Source organism: Telopea speciosissima, chromosome 8 (genome assembly GCF_018873765.1).
Source record: "Telopea speciosissima isolate NSW1024214 ecotype Mountain lineage chromosome 8, Tspe_v1, whole genome shotgun sequence".
NCBI lineage: Eukaryota > Viridiplantae > Streptophyta > Magnoliopsida > Proteales > Proteaceae > Telopea > Telopea speciosissima.
In genome coordinates this window covers 11,276,767-11,298,982 of record NC_057923.1, presented here as the reverse complement: position 1 = coordinate 11,298,982, position 22,216 = coordinate 11,276,767, and the positions used below count along the sequence as shown (strand labels likewise).

Here is a 22,216-nt window from a genome sequence, read left to right as displayed (position 1 = left end):
AATAACAAGGACGTAGCGGGCTTTTTCCGTAAACTCTGTAAACTCCTCGGCTTCCTCTGGTTATTTAATAAGAGGTAGATCTTCCCCTTTGTCGTTTTACTTCTGAATTACCCCTGAGTGTAATGTGGTTTCAATTTTGTGTGCAATTGAACGATTTAGGATTTATGCCTTTTGTTGGGTTTTTAAATTTGAATGGTATAACGACAAGAAGGACCTCCATTTGGGTCTGTTTCTTCTGTTCTGAAATGTCATTTTAGATAGAATAGAATTAGTCATTTGAATACCTTCTGCTACTCTGAGAGGTGATTGTTGCTGCTACAATCTTGGAACTATATATAGGTAAAAAGCAAATTATGTTCTCGGCTGTACTTGATTTAGTCCCTATCCGCTTCCATCTGGATTAATTTTCTCTGTGGTTGGAGAAAAACGGGACTAATCGCCCTCTGAAGTCTGAACTTGGATTTGCACTTATTCAGTTCTATTTTAGTAACAAAAACTTGTGGCTATGTTTTATTTTTTGTGGAACTGCTTTTCCTGCTCTGAGCTGATTTGAGGTTCATTTCTTAAAGACCTCAATAAGAAGAACTGGAATGTCTTGATTTGATGTATGTTTTCCTCACAACCAGATGCGGAAAAAAAGAACACTTTATTTTCCTTACAACCAAATGCATGGAAAAAAGCACTTTGATAATGAATCTTCATCAAAAATTTCCAATTTTTTTAATTGCTTTTTCTTTCTATATATATTTTCCCTGCCACCCTAAGGAAACGGTGCTTGCATAGTGCTACTCCACCACTTCTTCCTTTTCTTTCCTTTTCCTTATTATATTAACTAAATTTCCTCTCCCTTTACCATTCAGATAAATAAACAGAACAGAGAAAACACTGAGGAAGAAAGAATGGTAGCTAATTATGCAAGACGAACTCTTCTAAGCTCCCCTGCATCAAGAATTCTAAGTGGGTGCAGATCATCATCATCCTTTGCTTCGGGAGCAAGTAAGGTTGGAAGATTCGCTTCTACAAGGCCCACTTCTGCATGAGTTTCTCGACATAAGCTTTCATCTTTCTCCAGGTTTATCTTTTTATTAAGAATTATTAATTGTTCATGATTATGAGGCTATAAAAGAGTGCTGCGATGATTCAATGCAGGTTTCCCATGGAGTTAGGCTGTGCTCAATCTTTGATGTCGTTACATAGTGTTACTACTTCAGCATTGCTCACTTCAATGCTTTTTTTAGAGGGTGGAAACCGGGGATGGCTCTCTGAAGGTGTTTCTCTCCCCCCCTCCTCTCTCTCTCTCTCTCTCTCTCTCTCTCTCTCTCTCTTTATATATGTGCTTATTCTCTTTTTATGGCTTAGTACCCATCCGGTATGGCACTATGGCCTGCTTTAGTTACTTAGTACATACCTCCGATTACTTGTGTCTTCTGCTCTCTGGGTACTGTTGTACCAGTTGCATATGCAATGGAATGTATGCATTTACATGGGAACTACTACCATTTATGATTGTATTTTCAGCACCCACTCATGGTTTCAGAGATAGATGGTATAGAAATATCTTTTTTTCTTAGCATCAAGGTTCTGTTGGAAATAGGTGCCAAATTTAAAAGTGTTAATCTTGAAATCGTGGCTCATGTATCATTTGATATTCAATCCATCACATTAAGGGACTTAGGGTTATCTGTTAATCCATTAATCCACAAGCGCAGACTCTCCAAAGGAATACAACACTTGAGAGTGTGGCTGACCACATGAATGAACAACTTATTCTTTGTACAACTCTTGCATGAGACCAGCAGTAGAAATTTTTCTGAATACTCACTAGGATTCAAAACCCTAGCTCTCAAATCACAACACAGGAAGAGAGAGTAAGATGTGTGGAGTAGAGAGAAAACACGAATAGGGAGAGAGAATAACATATCTGCAGGTTACTCTACTCTCTCACCCTTCTTTAGAAAAATCTTTCCTGTTCCAGTTAAATGCCAAGTGGTGGGATCCTATTTGATATGCGTACTCAGCAAACCCTTTCTTAACGCTCAAGAAATGATAATTGCAAATAAGGACATTTCTTATCAGTTAAGAAATTATAATTACAAATAAGGATATTTATTAAAAACCGATCACTTCCAACTGATCAGTTGTTCTGTAAGTAACCATGTGATCTTTCGTGCCCTGTAGATAACGCATCACCTTCTTAGCAGCTACCCTGTGATCCATACCAGGATTACTGACGTATCTGCCCAACATCCCAACTGCATAGCTAATATCTGGACGAGTACAAGTCATAACATACATAAGACTTCACACAACTGAAGAATAGGGAACATCTTTCATCCGTTTTCGCTCCAGAACATTCTGTGGACACTGGCTCAAATTGTCCGGAAGCTTGTTTAAGTCCATAGATGGATTTCTTTAATCTGCACACTAGATTTTCCTTTCCTTGTTTACTGAACCCCTCAAGCTGGTTCATGTAGACTTCTTCCTCCAAATCCCCGTTTAAGAATGTCGTTTTCACATCCATCTGGTGAAGCTCCAGGTTGTAATGAGCTACCAACACTAAAATGATCCTAAAAGAGTCCTCCTGGGAAACAAGAGAGAAGGTTTCATGGTAATCAATGTCTTCCTTCTGAGTAAAGCCCTTAGCAACTAGTCCGACTTTTTGTTGCTCAACTTTACCGTTAGAGTTGCGCTTGGTTTTAAATACCCATTTACAATCAATCGCTTTACACCCTGAAGGCAGTTCAACAAGTTGCCAGACATTATTGTCGCTCATGGATTTCATCTCGTCTTTCAAGACATCTACCCATTTGTTGGAATCATTACCATTCATAGCCTATGAAAAACTTAAAGGGTCATCCTTAATTCCTATATCAAACTCGGACTCCTAGAGATACATTATATAGTCATCTGGAATGGCAAGCCTCCTGACTATCTAAGGCCTTCCTTGTTCTCCCGGTTAAGGTGGAGGTAAATCCACAGTGTTATTACTTCTTAGTGACAACGTCCTCATTCAGTGGTACATCATTTGCAATATGTTGTTTAACAAGATCATCCCCAGTGATGAATTGTGGATGACCAATTCTATCATGATGTACATGAGTAGGAAGTATAACCCAGAGCTCCTCAAATACCATATTATGTGGATTATCACTCTCACTAATGTCACCATCTTATAGGAATCTAGCAGTAGAAGTTTCCACAATACTAGTACTGTATAAGGGTGCATAAAATCTGAATCTCTTTGACCATTGACAACAACAACAACAACAACAACAACAACAACAACCATAGCCTTATCCCAACTAAATGGGGTCGGCTACATGGATCTAATAGATGCTAAGACAATAAAGGATGCAAGAGAGATAAAAAGTAAAAAAGGGAAATGAGTAAAAGTAGGAGTTGAAGCAATAGTCAAAGCAGCATCCTAGGAACATCCCCCTACAAAGGGTCGGCTATACGGGTCCTTGTCCTCCAAACAACTCTATCTGCAGTCATACTACGGTCGAGCCCTACCACATGCATATCCTTTCTTACCACTTCACCAATAGTCATCTTAGGCCTGCCCCTACTCCTTTTAGCTCCTTTAAGCTGAATCTGATCACTTTTCCTTACTGGTGCATCCATGGGTCTCCGTTGGACATGACCATACCACCACAGGCAGCTCTCCCGGAGCTTGTCTTGGATTGGTGCAACTCCCAAATCAGTTCTAATACAATCGTTCCTTACTCTATCTCTCCTGGTCTTGCCGCACATCCACCTCAACATCCTCATCTCCGCTACACTCATCTTATTTATATTATTCTTCTTAATTGCCCAACATTTCGCCCCATAAGTCATAGCTGGTCTTATTACTGTCTTGTAGAATTTCCCTTTAAGCTTAACAGGCATGTGTTTGTCACTTAACACTCCCAATGCGCCTCTCCACTTCATCCATCCTACTTTAATTCTGTGGGAAACATCATCCTCTATATCACCCTCTTTGTTAATGATTGACCCTAGGTATCGAAAGCATTCACTTTGTGGTAGCTCTTGCTCCTCAAGTTTCACCACTTCATCCCCTCTCCTGGTTTGACTGAAGTTACACATCATATATTCTGTCTTTGTTTTGCTTAACTTAAACCCTCTTGATTCCAAGCTTGATCTCCATAGTTCCAATTTTGCATTAATCCCTTCCACTGTCTCGTCTATCAAAACAATATCATCAGCGAAAAGCATACACCAAGGAACCTCATCCTGAATGTGTCTGGTTAAATCATCCATGATGAGTGCAAACAGATAAGGGCTTAAAGCTGATCCTTGGTGTAGCCCAATTGTAATTGGGAATTCACTACTTTGGCCCTTTGCAGTTCTGACACTGGTCATCACGCCTTCATACATGTCCTTAATTAAACTCACATAGTTACTTGAGCTCATTCTCTTGTTTAGGACATGCCAAATAAGCTATCTAGGGACTCTGTCATAGGCCTTTTCTAGGTCTATAAAGATCATATGGAGGTTCCTTTTGTTAGCTCTAAAAATTTCCATAAGCCTCCTTAACAGGTAAATAGCTTTTGTCGTAGATCTCCCTGGCATAAAACCGAATTGATTCTCCGAAATAGCAGTCTCTCTTCTTATGTGGGCTTCAATGATTTTTTCCCATAGCTTCATGGTATGACTCATTAGTTTTATGCCTCTATAGTTATTGCAGTTCTGAATATCACCTTTATTCTTATAAATCGGGACTACAGTGCTTCTCCTCCACTCATCTGGCATTTTCTTTGTACTCAAAATTTTGTTGAACAGCTTGGTTAGCCAAGATACACCCTGAACTCCTAAGCTGTTCCACACTTCAATTGGGATCTCATCCGGTCCCGGTGTTTTACCTACCTTCATTTTTCGTAGGGCCTCTTTAACTTCGGCCTCCCCAACTCTTTGTAGATGCCCATGACATGAGCTGGCTTCAAGACTACTCCTCTCTACTTCCGAATCCATCCTATCTGTCAAGGTAGTTCCATTTAGTAGGTTGTAAAAATATTCACCCCATCTCTCTAAAATTTCGACATCTCGTATTAGTACTCTACCATCCTCACTCTTAATGCATCTAACATGATCTAGATCTCTGTTCTTCCTTTCTCTTATCTTTGCTATCCGATAGATCTCGTTTTTTCCTTCTTTTGTATTAAGTTTTTCATAGAGGTCATCATATTTCTTCGCTCTAGCTTTCCCCACAATCCTCCGAGCTTCTTTTCTAGCTGCATAATATCTCACTTTATCATCTGCTTCTCTAGTCCTTTGCTAAGTCTTAAAACGATCTTTCTTAGTCTTAATGGCCGCTTGGACCTCGTCATCCCACCACCAAGTCTCTCTAGGGGCCAGACACATACCCTTTGAGATTCCTAGCACTTCTTTAGCAACCTTCTTAATACAAGTCGTCATCTCAATCCACATCTCATTGGTATCCCCCTAAAAGTCCCACTTTCCTTGTAGAGCTACTTTATTGGTAAATGACTCTAAGAGAACTCCTTGTAGCCGCCCCCATCTTATCTTAGGGCAAACCTGATTCGCTTTCTTACGTTGCCTCGCACCAAGGTACATATCTAAGACCACCAGTCGATGTTGAGTGGTTAGGCTATCTCTAGGTATAATTTTACAATCCTTACATAGAAGTCTGTCAGACCTTCTAGTTAGGAAGAAATCTATTTGCATGTTGTCCACTCTTGTAAGTAACTAAATGTTCTTCTCTCTTCTTAAAAAAGGTATTTGCAATGCACATTTCAAATGCTATCGCAAAGTCTAACACTGAGATCCCCTCTTCATTCCTCTCCCCCACCCCCTATCCTCCGTGAACTTCTTCATAGCCTCTTCGATCCTTTCCCACATGTCCGTTAAGGTCACCTCCGATAATAATTTTCTCTCCCTGGCCAAAACCTTGCGTTGAACCATCCATGTGTTCCCAGAATTGTATTTTAACACTTTCATCTAATCCTGCCTGGGGTGCGTAGGCGCTTACAATGTTAATAACCTCGTTGTCTAGCACCAGCTTGATAGATAGGATCCTCTCTCCAAATCTTTTAACATCCACTACTTCATTCTTAAGGTGTTTGTCCACAACTATGCCCACTCCACCTATCCCACTTTAAGTTTCCAAGTACCATAGTTTGAAGTCATCTAGAGCCTTGGCTTTGTGACCCTTCCATCTCGTTTCTTGAATGCAGGCAACATTAATCCTTCTTCTCCGCATAACATCTTTCAACTCCATACTCTTGCTCGTCAGCGATCCGATGTTCCAGGATGCAAATCTAATCCTATGCTTACGAACAAGATTAGTATGAGAGGGCATGATAAATGAAAAGATAATGGATAATCAAAATATATTAAGAAAGGATCCATGCAAAAGGGATTGGCAGGATATAATATAGTGCCGGCTGCCTACCTGACGCACCAAAATAGGAGAGATACTATATAATATATAGATGCAGTACAAAGGTAAGGTTAATAGGACAATGTACCAAAGATTATTTAATACATTGTACAGGTAAACAGATTAGGTACACAAGCGTCAAATCAAACTAGAATACCACAGACTACTACACAGTCAGTCCCACTATACTAATGGATACAACAGTGTATAACACAATAAGCATGAATAGGTAATACAAAGCAATGATACACTAAAGGAACAATACAGTAGTAGTGTAAAAGAACAATATGCAAACAGATGCAATACAGAAAGTATAGGCAATATCACACAACACCAAGTATATGTACACAAAATACAGCAAGATACAGAGCACTTCAGCTAGCAATTAGGCAATACTTACTAAGGCAATCGTAGGGATAATCCAAAGAGGTACGGTAGTGTAAAGAACAGTATGCAGGCAAAGAGAGTAAGATATATTATCACCCAAATACAACACAAGAGTGAAATTTCTTGCCTATCACGAAAATTACCAACAGAATCTTGCAAGGCAGAGAGGTACCAATGCAGCGCGCGCAGGGTCAGTGAGTCAATGGTAGTCGCCGGGGATTAAGGAGACACAGGTGATGGTGGAGGAACCAAACACCTAAAAGAGGTCAGACAGGGAGAGAGGGGGGGAGAGTCAGGGTAAGAGAGGTCAGAGAGAAAATCTGCGGGATAGGGAGAGAGGTCAAAGAGAGAGAGAGAGAGTCTGTGAAGGGAAGAAATCGATGGAGAGATGTCGTTTCAGGTTCTGGCGGTTAGAGGGAGGGAGAGGATGGGTATAGCAGGGGAGAGAGGGGGGGGGGGGGGGGGGGGGGGGGGGGGGTGGTGGAGGGGCGGTATTATCGAGATGGAAGGGCAGCTGCGTGCCATGGGAATGTGTGTAGTGCGAGATGTCGACCATGTTTTATTTTTTATCTCTATTTTTAATGTGTTAATAGATGTATACTCAAGCCATGTTTTATTTTTTCTCTATTGTTTCTCAAGTTTTAAGAAGAAAATTCAGAAATCAAGAAGAAATCAAGAGGGAAAGAAGACAGAAGAAGAAATCAAGAAGAAATCGAAAGAAATTGAAGAGGGAAAGAAGAAATCGAAGAGGGAAGAAGAAATCGAAGACAGGAAGAAGAAATCAAGAGGGAAGAGAGTCGGAAGAAGAAATCAAAGAGGGTCGCATGGCGTAGGTCGCATGCAGCCCTCTGGCGGACGCCATGGCAGCCATGACAACTATGGAACGAGATGTTGGTTTAGGTTCGCGATTTGAGAGAGGGATAGGATGGGTATAGTAGAGAGAGATCAATCGGTGTTGGTTTAGGTTGTGGTGGTAGGTCAGCAAGAGAGGCTATGGGTGGAAGAAAAACGATGTGCGTGGGGTCCGGGAGAGATACGATGGGTATAAGAAATCGATGGAATCAATGTGTGTACAGAGGTAATCCGTCGATGGCTTTAGGGAGAAGGGGTCGGTGAGAGGGAAACGAGAAGATCAGAGGGGCGAAGTGTGGGGAGAAGGTGAGGAGACTGGGGGTATACTTACCTGAGCATGACTTTGCTGGCCTCCGCTACCTGGGGAGATGTGGGTGGGAGTCGACCGTTAGCGGTGGACTTTCAGAGAGTGGTGAACTTTCCGTCAGAACTAGAAACATAGGTGATAACCGTTCCTCTTTGACCATTGACAATAACCAATAAAATAACAACTTATGGTCTTAAGGTCGAGTTTCTTTTCATGTGGATTATACAGTCTGGCTTCTGTAGGACAGCTGCATACATGTAAGTGTCTCAAACTAGGTTTCTTTCCTGTCCACACCACAACTCATAAAGAGTTTTAGGAACTGACTTACTAGGAATCTGATTCAAGATATACACGGCTATTTCCAAGCCTCTCTGGAGCTGCCTTGTGCCAAGGGTAGGATCAAGCAGGGTCAAGGAAGAAGAAGAATACTCAATCACAAGATTGGAACTCACAAGCTCCTTTGAAACTCTCCTATGGAGGTTAAATTCAATATTATTCAAAATCTGCCTTTCCTTATTACAGTAGATCCTTTTATAGGATTCCTAGAGCCCAATCTCAATCCCTAAGCCTAAGATTGGGTTTTACTAAAATAAGAATATACTAAATAAAAACATAGCATATTAGGTAAAAATTAATTGAGGATAGAATTAGAAGGCAATCAATTGTAAAACAGCTAACCAATCCTTGATTGCAATCAACACCAAATCAGCCAATCAAGCCTTGATTGCAATCAATACCAAATCAACCAATCAAGCCTTGATTGCAATCAACACCAAATCAGCCAATCAATCCTTGATGCCAATCAATACCAAATCAGCCAAGCAAGGATCCTTGATTGCAGTCAGAATCCAATTAGCCATGTTGGGATCTTATTCTCTCAGATCTCCTAAGGATCTTTGGGTGGTTGAGCTGGACTTCCACGTCCTCCACTGCTGCCTCTATGCTTGCATCATTTCCTCCTGCTTTAGAATAATTCGACCTCGAATTTAAGTCACCATCTTTAGATGTTCGCCTTCTACCAGGATAAAATGGAAACGAGACAAAGTCATTGGTGATAGTGATAACTCCAATTGAATATAATAGAATTTGTAACTCAATTTCAGATTTGATGGCGATAACAATTGAGATGTTCACGGCTTGAAGAAATGAGGCATTAAAATATGATTGTTGACGATGTATATACGGTGAACAAATTGAAGTACAGACGGGAAAGAAATAACGGCCAAATACAGATCATCATACATATTGATAATGTCGATCCATTGGAACGTGTCTCCATTCGTCTTCGCCTTTACATTGTCAATCAATAAGTAAAGAAAGTTGCACAGTTGCAATGGCTCCAAATATGACCTTGATACGGTGTCGTATTCATCATTTCCTTTACGAAAAAATCTCCAAAACTAGAAACTGATATGCATGATGGAACCAAATCACAGACTTGAGAGGTGATCTCCTCGATGGGAAGATCGGTGGTTGTTGGGATTGCTTCTTTGCAAGGAAAACAATCACTTACATTTAATGATGTTGGCTCACCGTGTTGTGCTTCAAAAATAGAATTAGGTTCAAGGCTTTCAAAACCGCCATGTTCGTCGACCTACTCATCTTGGTACTCATCAAACTTGGGAGGTTCTCTCCAATCAACCTGGGTGACGAATCAATCGTCGGTGGCTTGTTGGCAAAGTTGTCGATTCTCCACTCCGAGGTTCATCTTTTCAGCTGGAGTTGTGTGGTCACCTTTCAACTTTCGAAACCATTCGACCTCTCGCTACTCCTAAGCATGTCGTCGTAGTGGTCTCATAGCAAAAGCATGCCTTTCATCTTCCGATGAGGGTGATTGACTGCCTGTGGTGTCATCCGATCTATTGGAATGACGAGATGAGGTTCGCAGACACTCCATCTCAAGATTCATTGCAACAATCTGTTGACGTAGTTGAGCATTCTCTTCTCTCAATGTAACGTCCTCTATATGACTAGTGTGACCTCCCCTACGCTTGGGAGCCATGCTCGCTACACCCTGCTTTGGCTCTGATACCAGAATGGAGCAGCCTTGTGCCAAGGGTAGGATCGAGCAGGGTCAAAGAGGAAGAAAAACACTCAATCACAAGATTGGAACTCGCAAGCTCCTCTGAAACTCTCCAATGGAGGTCAAATTCAATATTATTCAAAATCGGCCTTTCCTTATTACAGTAGATCCTTTTATAGGATTCCCAAAGCCCAATTTCAATCCCTATGCCTAAGATTGAGTTTTACTAAAATAAGAACATACTAAATAAAAAGATAGCATATTAGGTAAAAATTAATTAAGGATAGGATTAGAAGCCAATCAACTGTAAATCAACCAACCAATCCTTTATTGTAATCAACACCAAATCAGCCAATCAAGCCTTGATTGCAATCAATACCAAATCAACCAATCAAGCCTTGATGCAATCAACACCAAATCAGCCAATCAATTATTGATTGCAATCAATACCAAATCAGCCAAGCAAGGATCCTTGATTGCAGTCAGAATCCAATTAGCCATGCTGGGCTCTTATTCTCTTAGATCTTCTAAGGATCTTTGGTCAGATAACGTTGAGTTGCTCATCATGCTTCGTACCATTTCCTGAAAGGTATGATTGTGCCTTTCTGCAACTCCGTTTTATTCAGGCATACCAGGAATTGTATATTGGGGAGTAATACCCTTCGATTTGAGGAATCGAGCAAAGGGTTCTCATTTTGTCCTAAATTTATATGTCTATCATAGTATTCACCCCCTTTATCAGATCTCTTGATCTTGATCTTTCTGGCTAACTTATTTTCGATTTTAGCATAGAATATCTCTCAAACACATCCTTAGCTTCAGCCTTTTCCTTTAGTAAATTGAATAACAATACCGAGAGAAGTCATCGATAAAGGTGATGAAATACTTTTCACCAGTAATACAAGGGTTAAATGGTCCACAAATATCAGTGTGAATTAATTTTAAAAGGGCATCACTCTTTGTTGCAGCCATTTTATTCTTTCTAGTTTGCTTACCTTTAATGCAATCTTTATAAGTTCCAAAGTTAGTAAAGCCTAGTGTAGGTAGCACGCCTTCCTTCACTAATCTTTCTATTCTAGGTCTAGAGATATAACCTAAGCGCCTGTGCCATAAGGTCGAGGAATCATCACCGTTGGATTTACGTTTAGATCCAACATTCACATTCAAGGAAAGAAGGGATTTTCTCATAATTGGAGTCCAAGTTCAATTTATAAAGACTCTCACATAAATATCCAGTAAAACCTGGATCATTGTTTTTAGAAACATCAAAAACATTGTTTGCAAAACTACAATGAAAACCTTGACAATCAAGTCTAGGTAGAGAAATTAAATTTATAGACATAGAGGGACATAGAGAGTGTTCGTCAACTCCAGCTGGTATCCGGTATCCATAATGAGTCTGTAAGTGCCGATCGCTCGAACTTCAGACTCCATCGGGTTCTCCATGTAAACAACACTCTCACTTGGACTTGGTCTTCTGGAAGAACAAGATTTAAGGGATTAATTCCCTTCTATACACACAAACAGGATCTTGCCTATGCATGCTTGAATCACGAATATTAAACATGGGAACAAGACATATCGTTTACCGTTGAATTGTTGATTTCCGCAGATGATGATGAAGCTATTGATGGCGTCCTATTTCAAGTCTGCTACTGCAACGTCAAACGAAAGTCACATAAAGACAAGATTTCTCCTTCTGACCCTATCAGTAATACTCACAAGATAATCGGGACTTGTGTGTTGCGTACAGTAAAAGGAGGACCTAAGTCTACTCTTATATGAATAATTCTAGCCTCCCATAACGGCTAGAAATTATAGGGAGTTAGTAGCCCACTAATCCACAACCTCCTTAGAAATAAGGGAGATGGAATCCAAAGTTAAGAGACGTTGTACAAACGTCTATGTGATTTGGTCAGGTGGGTCAACATAATAGGAAATATGTTATTAAAATAGAATAAAAAATATAGGGTTAAATACGCGTACCCCCTTAAAATGCACCCAATATTCCTCGTACCTCCCTAAGGTTCTGACAATTCCACGTACCACCCCTATTTTACCCCCGTAAAGCCATTTAAGTCCACACTAGGCATTAAATGCTAAAAATGACCAAACTACCCTATTTCTATCTTTTCTAAAATTTGGAAAGATCTAATTGCCCTAACCTATTTGCTAAATTTTAAAAAGACCAAAATGCCCTCATCTTCCCCAAATCATCATCTTCCGAGTTGGTAAACGATTTCTACAACAATGGTCTTCCCTCCAATCTCTCTGGTGGCTGGAACCCTAGCTTGGACTATGGGTTCAAGGGTGCCGAGACCGCCATGGCTTCTTACTGCTCAGAGCTTCAATTCCTGTCCAACCCAATAACCAACCATGTCCAGAGCGCAGAGCAGCACAACGAAGATGAGTTCTCTCCTGTACCTGTAGCCTGATTCTCATGAAATTTCAGCTGAAGAATCCTACTCCAAATCCCCTTCACACCTTCTCCGAATCCATGATGGAAGAGAACCTGGAACAGGCCAAATCCATCATTACCAAGTGGGATCCTAACTCCTCCACCTTCGCTAAAGTCACTTATCTCTTCCACGGAGCCGATTCGAAGCCATGGAATTCCTCAAGTCCGTTAACCAATTGCAGCAAGCCATGCATTTCTCCAACTCCTCCTCTCACAATCGCGAGGGAAGCACTTCCGACGGTGAGAGAGAGAGAGAGAGAGAGAGAGAGAGAGAGAGAGAGAGGGTGAATTGAAAAAAAGAAAAGAAGAAGAAAGGTTCTGTGAAGCTCATGTCTTCCACATTCTTGGTTGCGTTATGCCAAGCCATAGATCTGAGGCACTTGGAGGAGAACTTGAGGCATACAGTGAAGAACACGGAGTCAAGCGGCGAAGAGGGTTTTAACTATGGGACTGAACGGAGACCTTCACCCTTCAAAGTTCTGTGAGAAGGATCTACTCAAGGTGGTAGATCGGGAATATGTGTTCGCTTACATCGATGATCCTTGCAGTGCCACTTACCCCTTAATGTAGAAGCTGAGATAGGTACTAGTGGAGCACACACTAAGCAACGGCAAGAATGAGAAGATCAGTGATTTCGAAGAGAAATTGAAGACGATTCTGCCAAAAGAAGTGGAAGCGGATAGAAGTGCGGTGGAAAGCGGTGGTGGTGGTGGTAGTATTGGGTATCTACATTGTAAAAGAAGATGATGATTTGGGGAAGATGAGGGCATTTTGGTCTTTTCAAATTTTACCAAATAGGTCAGGGCAATTAGGTCTTTCCAAATTTTAGAAAAGATAGAAGAAAGGGTAATTTGGTCATTTTATAGAATTTAATGCTTGGTGTCGACTTAAATGGCTTTAAGGGGGTAAAATAGGGGTGGTACGTGGAATTGTCAGAACCTTAGGGGGGTACGAGGAGTATTGGGTGCATTTTAGGGGGGTACGCGTATTTAACCCAAAAATATCCTACACAAGATAGTACATTTGGAGGCAGAGTGTGAGTATGAACCTAGTGAGGTCAACGACAGTGATAGTGTTGGAGAGCAATGGTGTTGCTGCTACATTTACTTTTGGCTACACAAAGGTTTCTGACAAGGATAATTGCTGTAGAAATAGTACTTTCCAAACCAAAGTGAGATGCAAAGGTAGCATATACTATAAAAATTGACAGTTGTAGTTATACCATCTTCTCTGAGGATGTCGTTTGCAAGCATGGTTTGAAGACGGAGCAACTAACTATCCCTTAGAAGTTACTTGGTAAACAACTCTAATCTTAAGATCAATGTGTAGGATATTTTTTATTCTATTTTAATAATATACTTCTTATTATGTTGGCCCACCTGACCAAGTCACATAGACGTTGTACAACGTCTCTTAACTTTGGATTCCATCTCCCCTATTTCTAAGGAGGTTTTGTATTAGTGGGATAGTCACTCCCTATAATTTCTAATCGTTATGAGAGGCTGGAGATTATCCATATAAGAGGGGACTTAGATCCTCCCTTTACCGTACACAATTCACAATTCCCCATTATCTTGTGAGTATTATTGATAAGGTCAGAGGAATAAACCTTGTCTTTATGTGACTCTTGTTTGATGTTGTAATAGCAGACTTGAAGTAGGACGCTATCAATGGCTTCATCATCGTTTGCGGGAATCAACAATTTGATGATGAACGGTATAGCTTGTTCCCATGTTTATTATTCGTGATTCAAGCATACGTAGGCAAGATCCTGTTTGTGTGTATAGAAGGGAATTAATCCCTTACATCTTGTTCTTCTAGGAGACCAAGTCCAAGTGAGAGTGTTGTTTACATAGGAACCCGACGGAGTCTAAAGTTCGAGCGAACAACACTTACAGACTCATTATAGATACTGGATATCAGCTGGAGTTGACGAACACTATCTATGTTCCCTCTATGTCTATGAGTTTAATTTCTTTGTCTAGACTTGATTGTCAAGGATTTCATTGCAGTTTTGGAAACAATGTTTTGAATGGTTTTAAAGACAATGATCTGGGTCTTATTGGATATTTATGTAATAATCTTTATAAATTGAACTTGGACTTTGATTATGAGAAATGCATTTTTTCCTTGCATGTGGATGTTGGATCTAAACGTAAATCCAACGGTGATGATTCATCAACCTTATGACATAGGCACTTAAGTCATATCTCTAGACTTAGAGTAGAAAGGTTAATGAAGGAAGGAGTGTTACCTACACTAGACTTTACTAACTTTGGAACTTGTATAGATTGCATTAAAGGTAAGCAAACTAGAAAGGATAAAGTGGCTGCAACAAGGAGTGATGCACTTTTAGAATTAATTCACTATATTTCATCACCTTTATCGATGACTTCTCTTGGTATTGTTATGTCTATTTACTAAAGGAAAAGACTGAAGCTAAGGATGTATTTGAGAGATATTCTGTGCTGAAGTAAAAAATAAGTTGGACAAAAAGATCATGAAATCTTATAAAGGGGGTGAATACTATGTTAGACATATAAATATAGGACAAAATGAGGACCCTTTGGCCGATTCCTTAAATTGAAGGGTATTACTCCCCAATATACACTTCCTGGTACCCTTGAACAAAACAGAGTTGCAGAAAGGGGATCATACCTTTCAGGAAATGGTATGAAGCATGATGAACAACTCGTATATCCGATTTTTTGTGGAGTGAGGCTTTGAAAACAGCCGTGTATATCTTGAATCGGGTTCCCAGTAAGTCGGTTCCTAAAACTTCTTATGAGTTGTGGACAGGAAAGAAACCTAGTTTGAGACACTTACACGTATGGGCTTGTCCTACAGAAGCTAGACTATATAATCCACATGAAAAGAAACTTGACCCTAAGACCATAAATTGCTATTTTATTGGTTATTGTCAATGATCAAAGGAATTCAGATTTTATGCACCCTTATGCAGTACTAGGATTGTGGAATTTTCTATTGCTAGATTCCTAGAGGATGGTGACATTACTGGGAGTGATAATCCACGTAGTAAGGTATTTGAGGAGCTTCTGGTTACAGTTCCTGCTCATGTACAACATGATAGCATTGTTCTTCCACAAGTCATCACTGGTGATGATCCCGTTGAACAACAATTACAGAGGATGTATCACTTAATGAGGACGTTGTCACTGAGAACACTGTGGATTTACCTCCACCTCAACCGGAAGAATAGGGAAGGCCTCAGATAGTCAGGAGGCTTGCTATTCCGGATGACTACATAGTTTATCTCTAGGAGTCTGAGTTTGATATAGGAATTAAGGATGATCTTTTAAGTTTTTCACAAGCTATAAATGATAATGATTCCAACAAATGGGTAGATACCATGAAAGACAAGATGAAATCCATGAGCAACAATGATGTCTGATTGTAAATGGGTACTATCTTGTGTAGGATATTTTTTGTTCTATTGTGATAATATCTTTTCTATTATGTTGGCCCATCTGACCAAGTCACATAGACGTTGTACAACGTCTTTGAACTTTGGATTCCATCTTTCCTATTTCTAAGGAGGTTGTGGATTAGTGGGATACTCACTCCTTATAATTTCTAGCTATTATGGAAGGTTAGAGATTATCCATATAATAGGATACTTAGGTTCTCCCTTTACCATACGCAACACTCAAGTCCCCATTATCTTGTTAGTATTACTGATAAGGTCAGAGGGAGAAACCTTATCTTCGTGTGACTCTTGTTTGACGTTACAGTAGTAGACTTGAAGTAGGACCATATTGCAAAATCTCGTTTCGTTTTGGTTGAAATTTCGAATTTTTTGAGTTTTTCGATCGAGTTGAAACGAAATACAACATCGAATTGAAAAATGCAATATTTTGGAAATTTTAGTGAAATCTCAGAAATTTCGGTCATTTTGGCATTTTACACCCACAAATGACCAAGCAAAACTTAGAGAAAAAATACCAAATTTCGGTATCTCAGAAATTCCGGTCAGACCGAAACACCGAAACGAAACCAGATTTTAAACCTTGAGTAGGACGCCATTAATGGCTTCATCGTCGTCTGCGGGAATCAACAATTCGATGATGAACGGTATGTCTTGTTCTCATGTTTGTTATTCTTGATTCAAGCATGTGTATTCAAGATCTTGTTTGTGTGTATAGAAGGGAATTAATCCCTTACATCTTGTTTATTCATTGCTCTTCTGAAGCAGTAGCATGGGTTCTTCCTTAAGAAAAGGCAACTAAACGATTAGGACATTGAGCAGAAAAATGCCCGTAGCCCTTGCATGTAAAACACTGAATTTCTTCCCTTGGCTTTGAAGGAGGTTTGTTAGGACCACGACCTTGAGGTAGAGAATAGGCGAGGTTTGGCGGTGAAGATGCCATAGAGGAACTGCTAACCTGTGGCTTTTTGAAGGATTTCTCTGGTGAAAGAGTAATGCAGCGCTAGGATTCAAAATAGTCTGCCAATAACCTAGTCTACAATAGGACCCTTCACACTGACAATACAATATGTTACCCAATCCCAACAATAGAAATCGACAGAAACACCTATCCAGTAGGTGTACGACAAGGTATTCAAGTTCTTAGAACTCCAACACTACTTAGCAATGGCTTAGGATGATCCCAGCCAGAAGAGAAAATTGAACAGCAACAATGTAAGGTCCATCTCAGGGCAAGAAACAAGCCAAATAACCAGAAAATAAAGAGTCACCAGAAATAGCAACTAAGTTGCTTGGATGAAACTTATGTTCCATTCGAAGGCAGAGGTCTATGGTTGGAAAACTCCAAAATTTTAGCCAGAATTAATGGTTGGGATACTGAGATATCAATAGGTCTCAGAATCAGAAGGTTAAGTTCGGATATAGTAACTCGCAGATATAATCAAACCTGACCATCGGGTTGGAGTCAATTTGCCATCAAAGGAAAGGTTCAATGAGGGTATGATATTGACAAAACCTGGGCTGGATTGGCTGGTTGGGTCAAGAGTTACTGCCACTCGAAAATCTATAGAATTCTTCAATAACAAGGAACCTGAAGGACAAGATCTGAACTTCTGTCCTACTTATCAATTGAACTCAATGGATTGATCTTCAACAACTCCAACAATGATGATAGGTCTTTCTAATACCTGATTGGTGCTTGAGGTTGCCGGTTCAATAATGAAAATAGTAAGTAGTTTGAAGGTAAAAAGTTGGAGAAGAAGATGGGATAGATGGTAGTGTCTCTCACTGACACCTAGGCCTCTCACCTCAAGGTCTCTCTCCTAAATTATTTCTCAAAGACATTAGCAAAAATGAGAATCAAGCTTCATTCAAAATCATGTGGGAGGACTCTAATGATCCATTACATATATTATGAATTTTGTTAAAGCCAAAAAGGAAACAAACAAGTTAGGAAGTCCCTTACAAAGTAAATATTGAGACTTGTACAATAAGCTAACGAATATCTTAGCTATTAACCAAAATAGAAAGTACTAGAGACATAATAAAATCTAAGCTAACAGCCCCCACTGTATGGTTTTGAGTGAACAAGTAACACCCAACTCAAAAGTGTTGGCCCAGCCCACTGCTGGTTAGCCCAAAGGCCCACGAGCCTACTCCACTTAAGTGGTATTATGGACCTGACCCCTTAGGTTCATGCGGTTGTCAGACCTCTTCAAACTGTCCTACCTGATACACTACCTGTACGATGTCCTCCATTGTTGGCAGTCAACTGGAAGCCAATGCAGCAGTAATCTGGTGGTGCAAACCATTCCAAACCTGTGCCACCAAGACATCCTTGTCCCGCTCAAAATTAGACTGAGTGGTTAAATAGCAAAATTTTGCCACATATTCCTCAACAGCCATGCTGCCCTGTCTCAACTGTGCGAACTTGAGATGCATGCGCTGCTTGTAGTCGGTAGGAAAAAATTGTGAGTTCATGGCCTCTCACATTTTAGCTTGTGTTTACCTACCCAATGCCACGAGTCTGATTCTGTTGCCGATACTTGATCCACCAGACACAAGTCATACCCTTTAGTTTGAATTTAGCAAATAAAATTTTCATGGTCTCAATCAACCTGTACCACCGGATAAAGTCTCCAGGTATGAATCCTGTCGAAAGTATTGCTCTGAGTTATTGTCCCATATAAATCAAGGACATCTAATTTAACTCCTCTTTCAGAGCAGGTTTGGTCAAAACCCAAAATATTTTGAAACTATGGTTGAAACTGCCTTATCGAACCTGGCGTGTAACGAAGGAGGCGTTAGGGTTGTGGGAGACTAGACCCTGAAGAATTTCTGAACTGGCTTAATAGTTTAGAAAAGCTTTTTGATTGCAAAAACATGCCAGATCAGAAAAGGGTAAAGTTTGCTGCTACTCATTTAAAGGGACATACCACGATCTGTTGGGACCAGATTGGACCAGATTCAAGCAGATAGGCCCTTTTTTTTTTTTTTTTGCCCAGTCTTCTGAATGTCAAAGTGAAGCAGATAGGCCATTGTAAGGTAAGTAATCTATTGTAACATGGGAGAAAATGAAGTCCAGATTACATGGAAATTCGTTCTGCCACCCATATGTTCTTCCAGGAACGCCAAAACTTATGCTAATGGAAAGTCTCTATATCCTTTTTGCTAAGAACTTATCTGAACGATTGTACAACCCCCTGCAATGTACATTTCATGTTGGTGGAAACTAGTCTATTGGTCTCAATGCATTACCTGAGGTTAAACTTGTGTCGTGATAGTGTTACTGGTTGTGTTCCTCTTCATTCATTATAACTGCTATGCACTTGATTAGATGGTGTACTTATTGTTTGCGAATTGATCTTTGATTTACCAGGCATTGTATATATCATTTTTCCATAGATTGGGCCATGGGTCCAGGTGACAGCAGTTCTTTAGGAAGGTTTTGTTCGGTTCACCTTATGTTTTATATTTTGGGTGCCACTTGGATTTAATACTGCATTAATAACTTGTTACAGTGATGAGAAATGGGCATAGGTTCATGCACTATGGATGGGCAAGGGTCCTAATAGAGTAGGATTCCCTTAGCAGCTTGGAATATGGGAACATGGACAGATAAGAGCTGGAATTGGTAGAGAATTAAATTAGAGTGGAAATATAGCAGCTCCACTTTAACAATAATCAATAGCCTTCGAAGAGAAGCAAAATAATCTCGTAGAGCTTTACTTTTTCCGAGTTGTGTTGATTCATGACTGTTGTTAGGTAAGGTGTTCATAAATTATTAAATCCCCATTTTATCCCCTTTTGCTAATAGAGTACAAACCAACACTCAAGACATTGAATCCATTAAGCACAATGCTGCAGGAGTTATATTTTAATAATACTGTTAAGAAGAGTTTCAAGTAATTTGGTGATGGAACAGATATCAGAGTTATCACTGTTGAGGTTAAAAGCAGCAGTACATTTACCCAAAATAAGAAAATATATGGCAAGGTTGATGGTCTTCAGAACTTGCGTATGGAAGAAAATAATAGAAATGAAGTATGAGTATGAATTTTGGATTTCTAGAAAATAGGTGATAACTAATACCAACTAAACTTGTTTTTGGAGAAGAAGGGTTGTTAATATAATAAATTCATATTCACTTCAATTAGATGAGTGCACTTGAAGGGACAGATTGTAAAAGAGAGTGGAATGGATGGAACATTTTTGTGGAGCATATGACCTCGGACAGAGCATATTGGAGGGCAAGGATCCATGTCGTAGACCCCATTTAGCTGAGATTGTCCCCACGTGCTGGGCTGTGCCTCTCCCCTCTTACTATATTTTATTTTTCTATTTATTTCACATTTTTCATTTGTCTTTTTTCTTTTTTCATTTCTCATCTCTTTCCCCATCCCTCTTTGCCCCGCATCTTTTCTGTCCTTTTTTGGTTAAAACTCTGTTTTCCCTACTTTGTTTGGATCCATGTAGCCGACACCATTAAGTTGGGATAAGGTTGAGTCTATTGGTGTTGTTTTTGTTTTTGTATATGAATTGGAGAAAGAAATAGTCAAGGAGATGTAATCTGAGAACTGCATGTTGTATATTCTAGTAGTAGAAAGTAGAATTGGTAATTTCTCATGTTTCTCACCCAATCATTCCTATAGATCTGAAAGTTGGCCTGAAATTCCCTTGGCGCGGATGGTGAACATTTGTAATTGCTTCACGATAATTCTCGGTTTGGCATCTGAGTGCTCATGTTGAACCTAACAAGGAGACATATATGGAATAAAAAAAGTGAGGACTTCACCAATTCAATTTCTTAACTAATGAGATAACCCCATCTAACTATTTATTGGCCCCTTAATTGGATGCGAATCCTTCCAAGTGCGGTGAGACCCATCAGTTAATTGAGTGGCTGGGTACTCCTTTCTCCTTAATTTTCTGCATCCTTGTTGATTCACTTGATTGTATAAATGACATTTCAATGAACATTATCAGATGACCTTAGAATAGTAATCTGTTTTAATAGGGTGCTTGTTGCTTAGTCTTTGTTGGGTCAGGAATGGATTTCAAGTGGTAAGGCATTTGATCTTGCTCTTTATTATGTGATTACAGGATTAGCAACTCCTCTGTAGCAGGGCCAATGAGCTTGTCAACAAAGATGCAGATAAACGCAATCAAAAGAGGTTATCAATTCTTTTCCTCTCTGTCATGTCCAATAATTTATGTGGACCTTTAAACAAAAGAGAGCCATGCATGCAGTCAACAATGTTGGCAATCTATCTTCTGCTATTGAATTTTTGGCTTGACATATTTTCATTTATTGCTTTTTGTGTTTCTACCAGTTAAGATGGTTGTAAGGAAACAATATTTATCACACTGTGGTTCGGTGCCATTTCCATCGAGGGACCATTAACTTTTCAGATATATTGAGCAATTTTCTTTGAAGTTTTCGTATATTTTTGGTGAATATGTGTATAATATTTATGCTATGTGTATGTATTACATATTCTTAATCCTAAAAATAATATATTATATATTTGATGTTCATAGCATTTCTCAAAAGTAGCCTTTGAATCAGTGAGTAGAGAGACCTAGGTTTAAATTGGATCTCCAAGGTCTCCTTTTTCTTCTGTTGGAAGGACTCTATTTTCCTCATAAATTGGATGATTATTTTTAATTTATTATTTACATTGTTACAACCCTGAAACATTTTTACTATTTTCCTGAATAAAGCAAATTTCCATCTCCACTTATTCCCTGGATTTTTACATTGCCAAACTCACTCCTGAAAAGGTAAAGACCCAATCTTGTAAAACCTAGTTCTTCCCCTTCTTCCTTCCCTTGTTTCAATTCTTTCAACAACAAGAGATTGCAAACCAATGGATTTATAATCCAGGTCAACATTAGAGTCACTGGTTTTGGAGGCAATTTCACCAGATGAGCTTAGAGTCAAACTAAAAATGGTATTGCATGAAAATTAAAAAAAAACAAGAAAATAAAATGGTTTAAATTACAAAGTTAATTATACGGGATGGGTTCTCTACGCCAGCAAGTGTAGGCTGGAATTTTGTAGATAAATAGACACCGAAGGTTTCCTGTTCTCATGTTCTGTCAAATTCAAACCAAATGGAATTTGTCAAGTGGCAAAATAAAACAATTAAAATTAAAGACCATGAAAAATTCCTTAGAGGAGAGGGTGCATGGACAGTCATCAGAGGGTAAATACTATTACATTGGAGAAATCATTACGAAATGCAAACTCCATTACTTTCGAGGTACAATTTGAATATGATCGATACCAATCATGTGATAAAGATGCAAGCGATAAGCGAAGGAATTCATAAGTGCAATAG

The 22,216-nt window shown here is 39.5% G+C and overlaps 1 pseudogene; it reads left to right on the top strand.

The window, feature by feature from the left end:
• Positions 1-820: 820 nt before the first annotated feature.
• Positions 821-21,169, top strand: LOC122670691 (annotated as a pseudogene).
• The last annotated feature ends 1,047 nt before the right edge of the window (positions 21,170-22,216 follow it).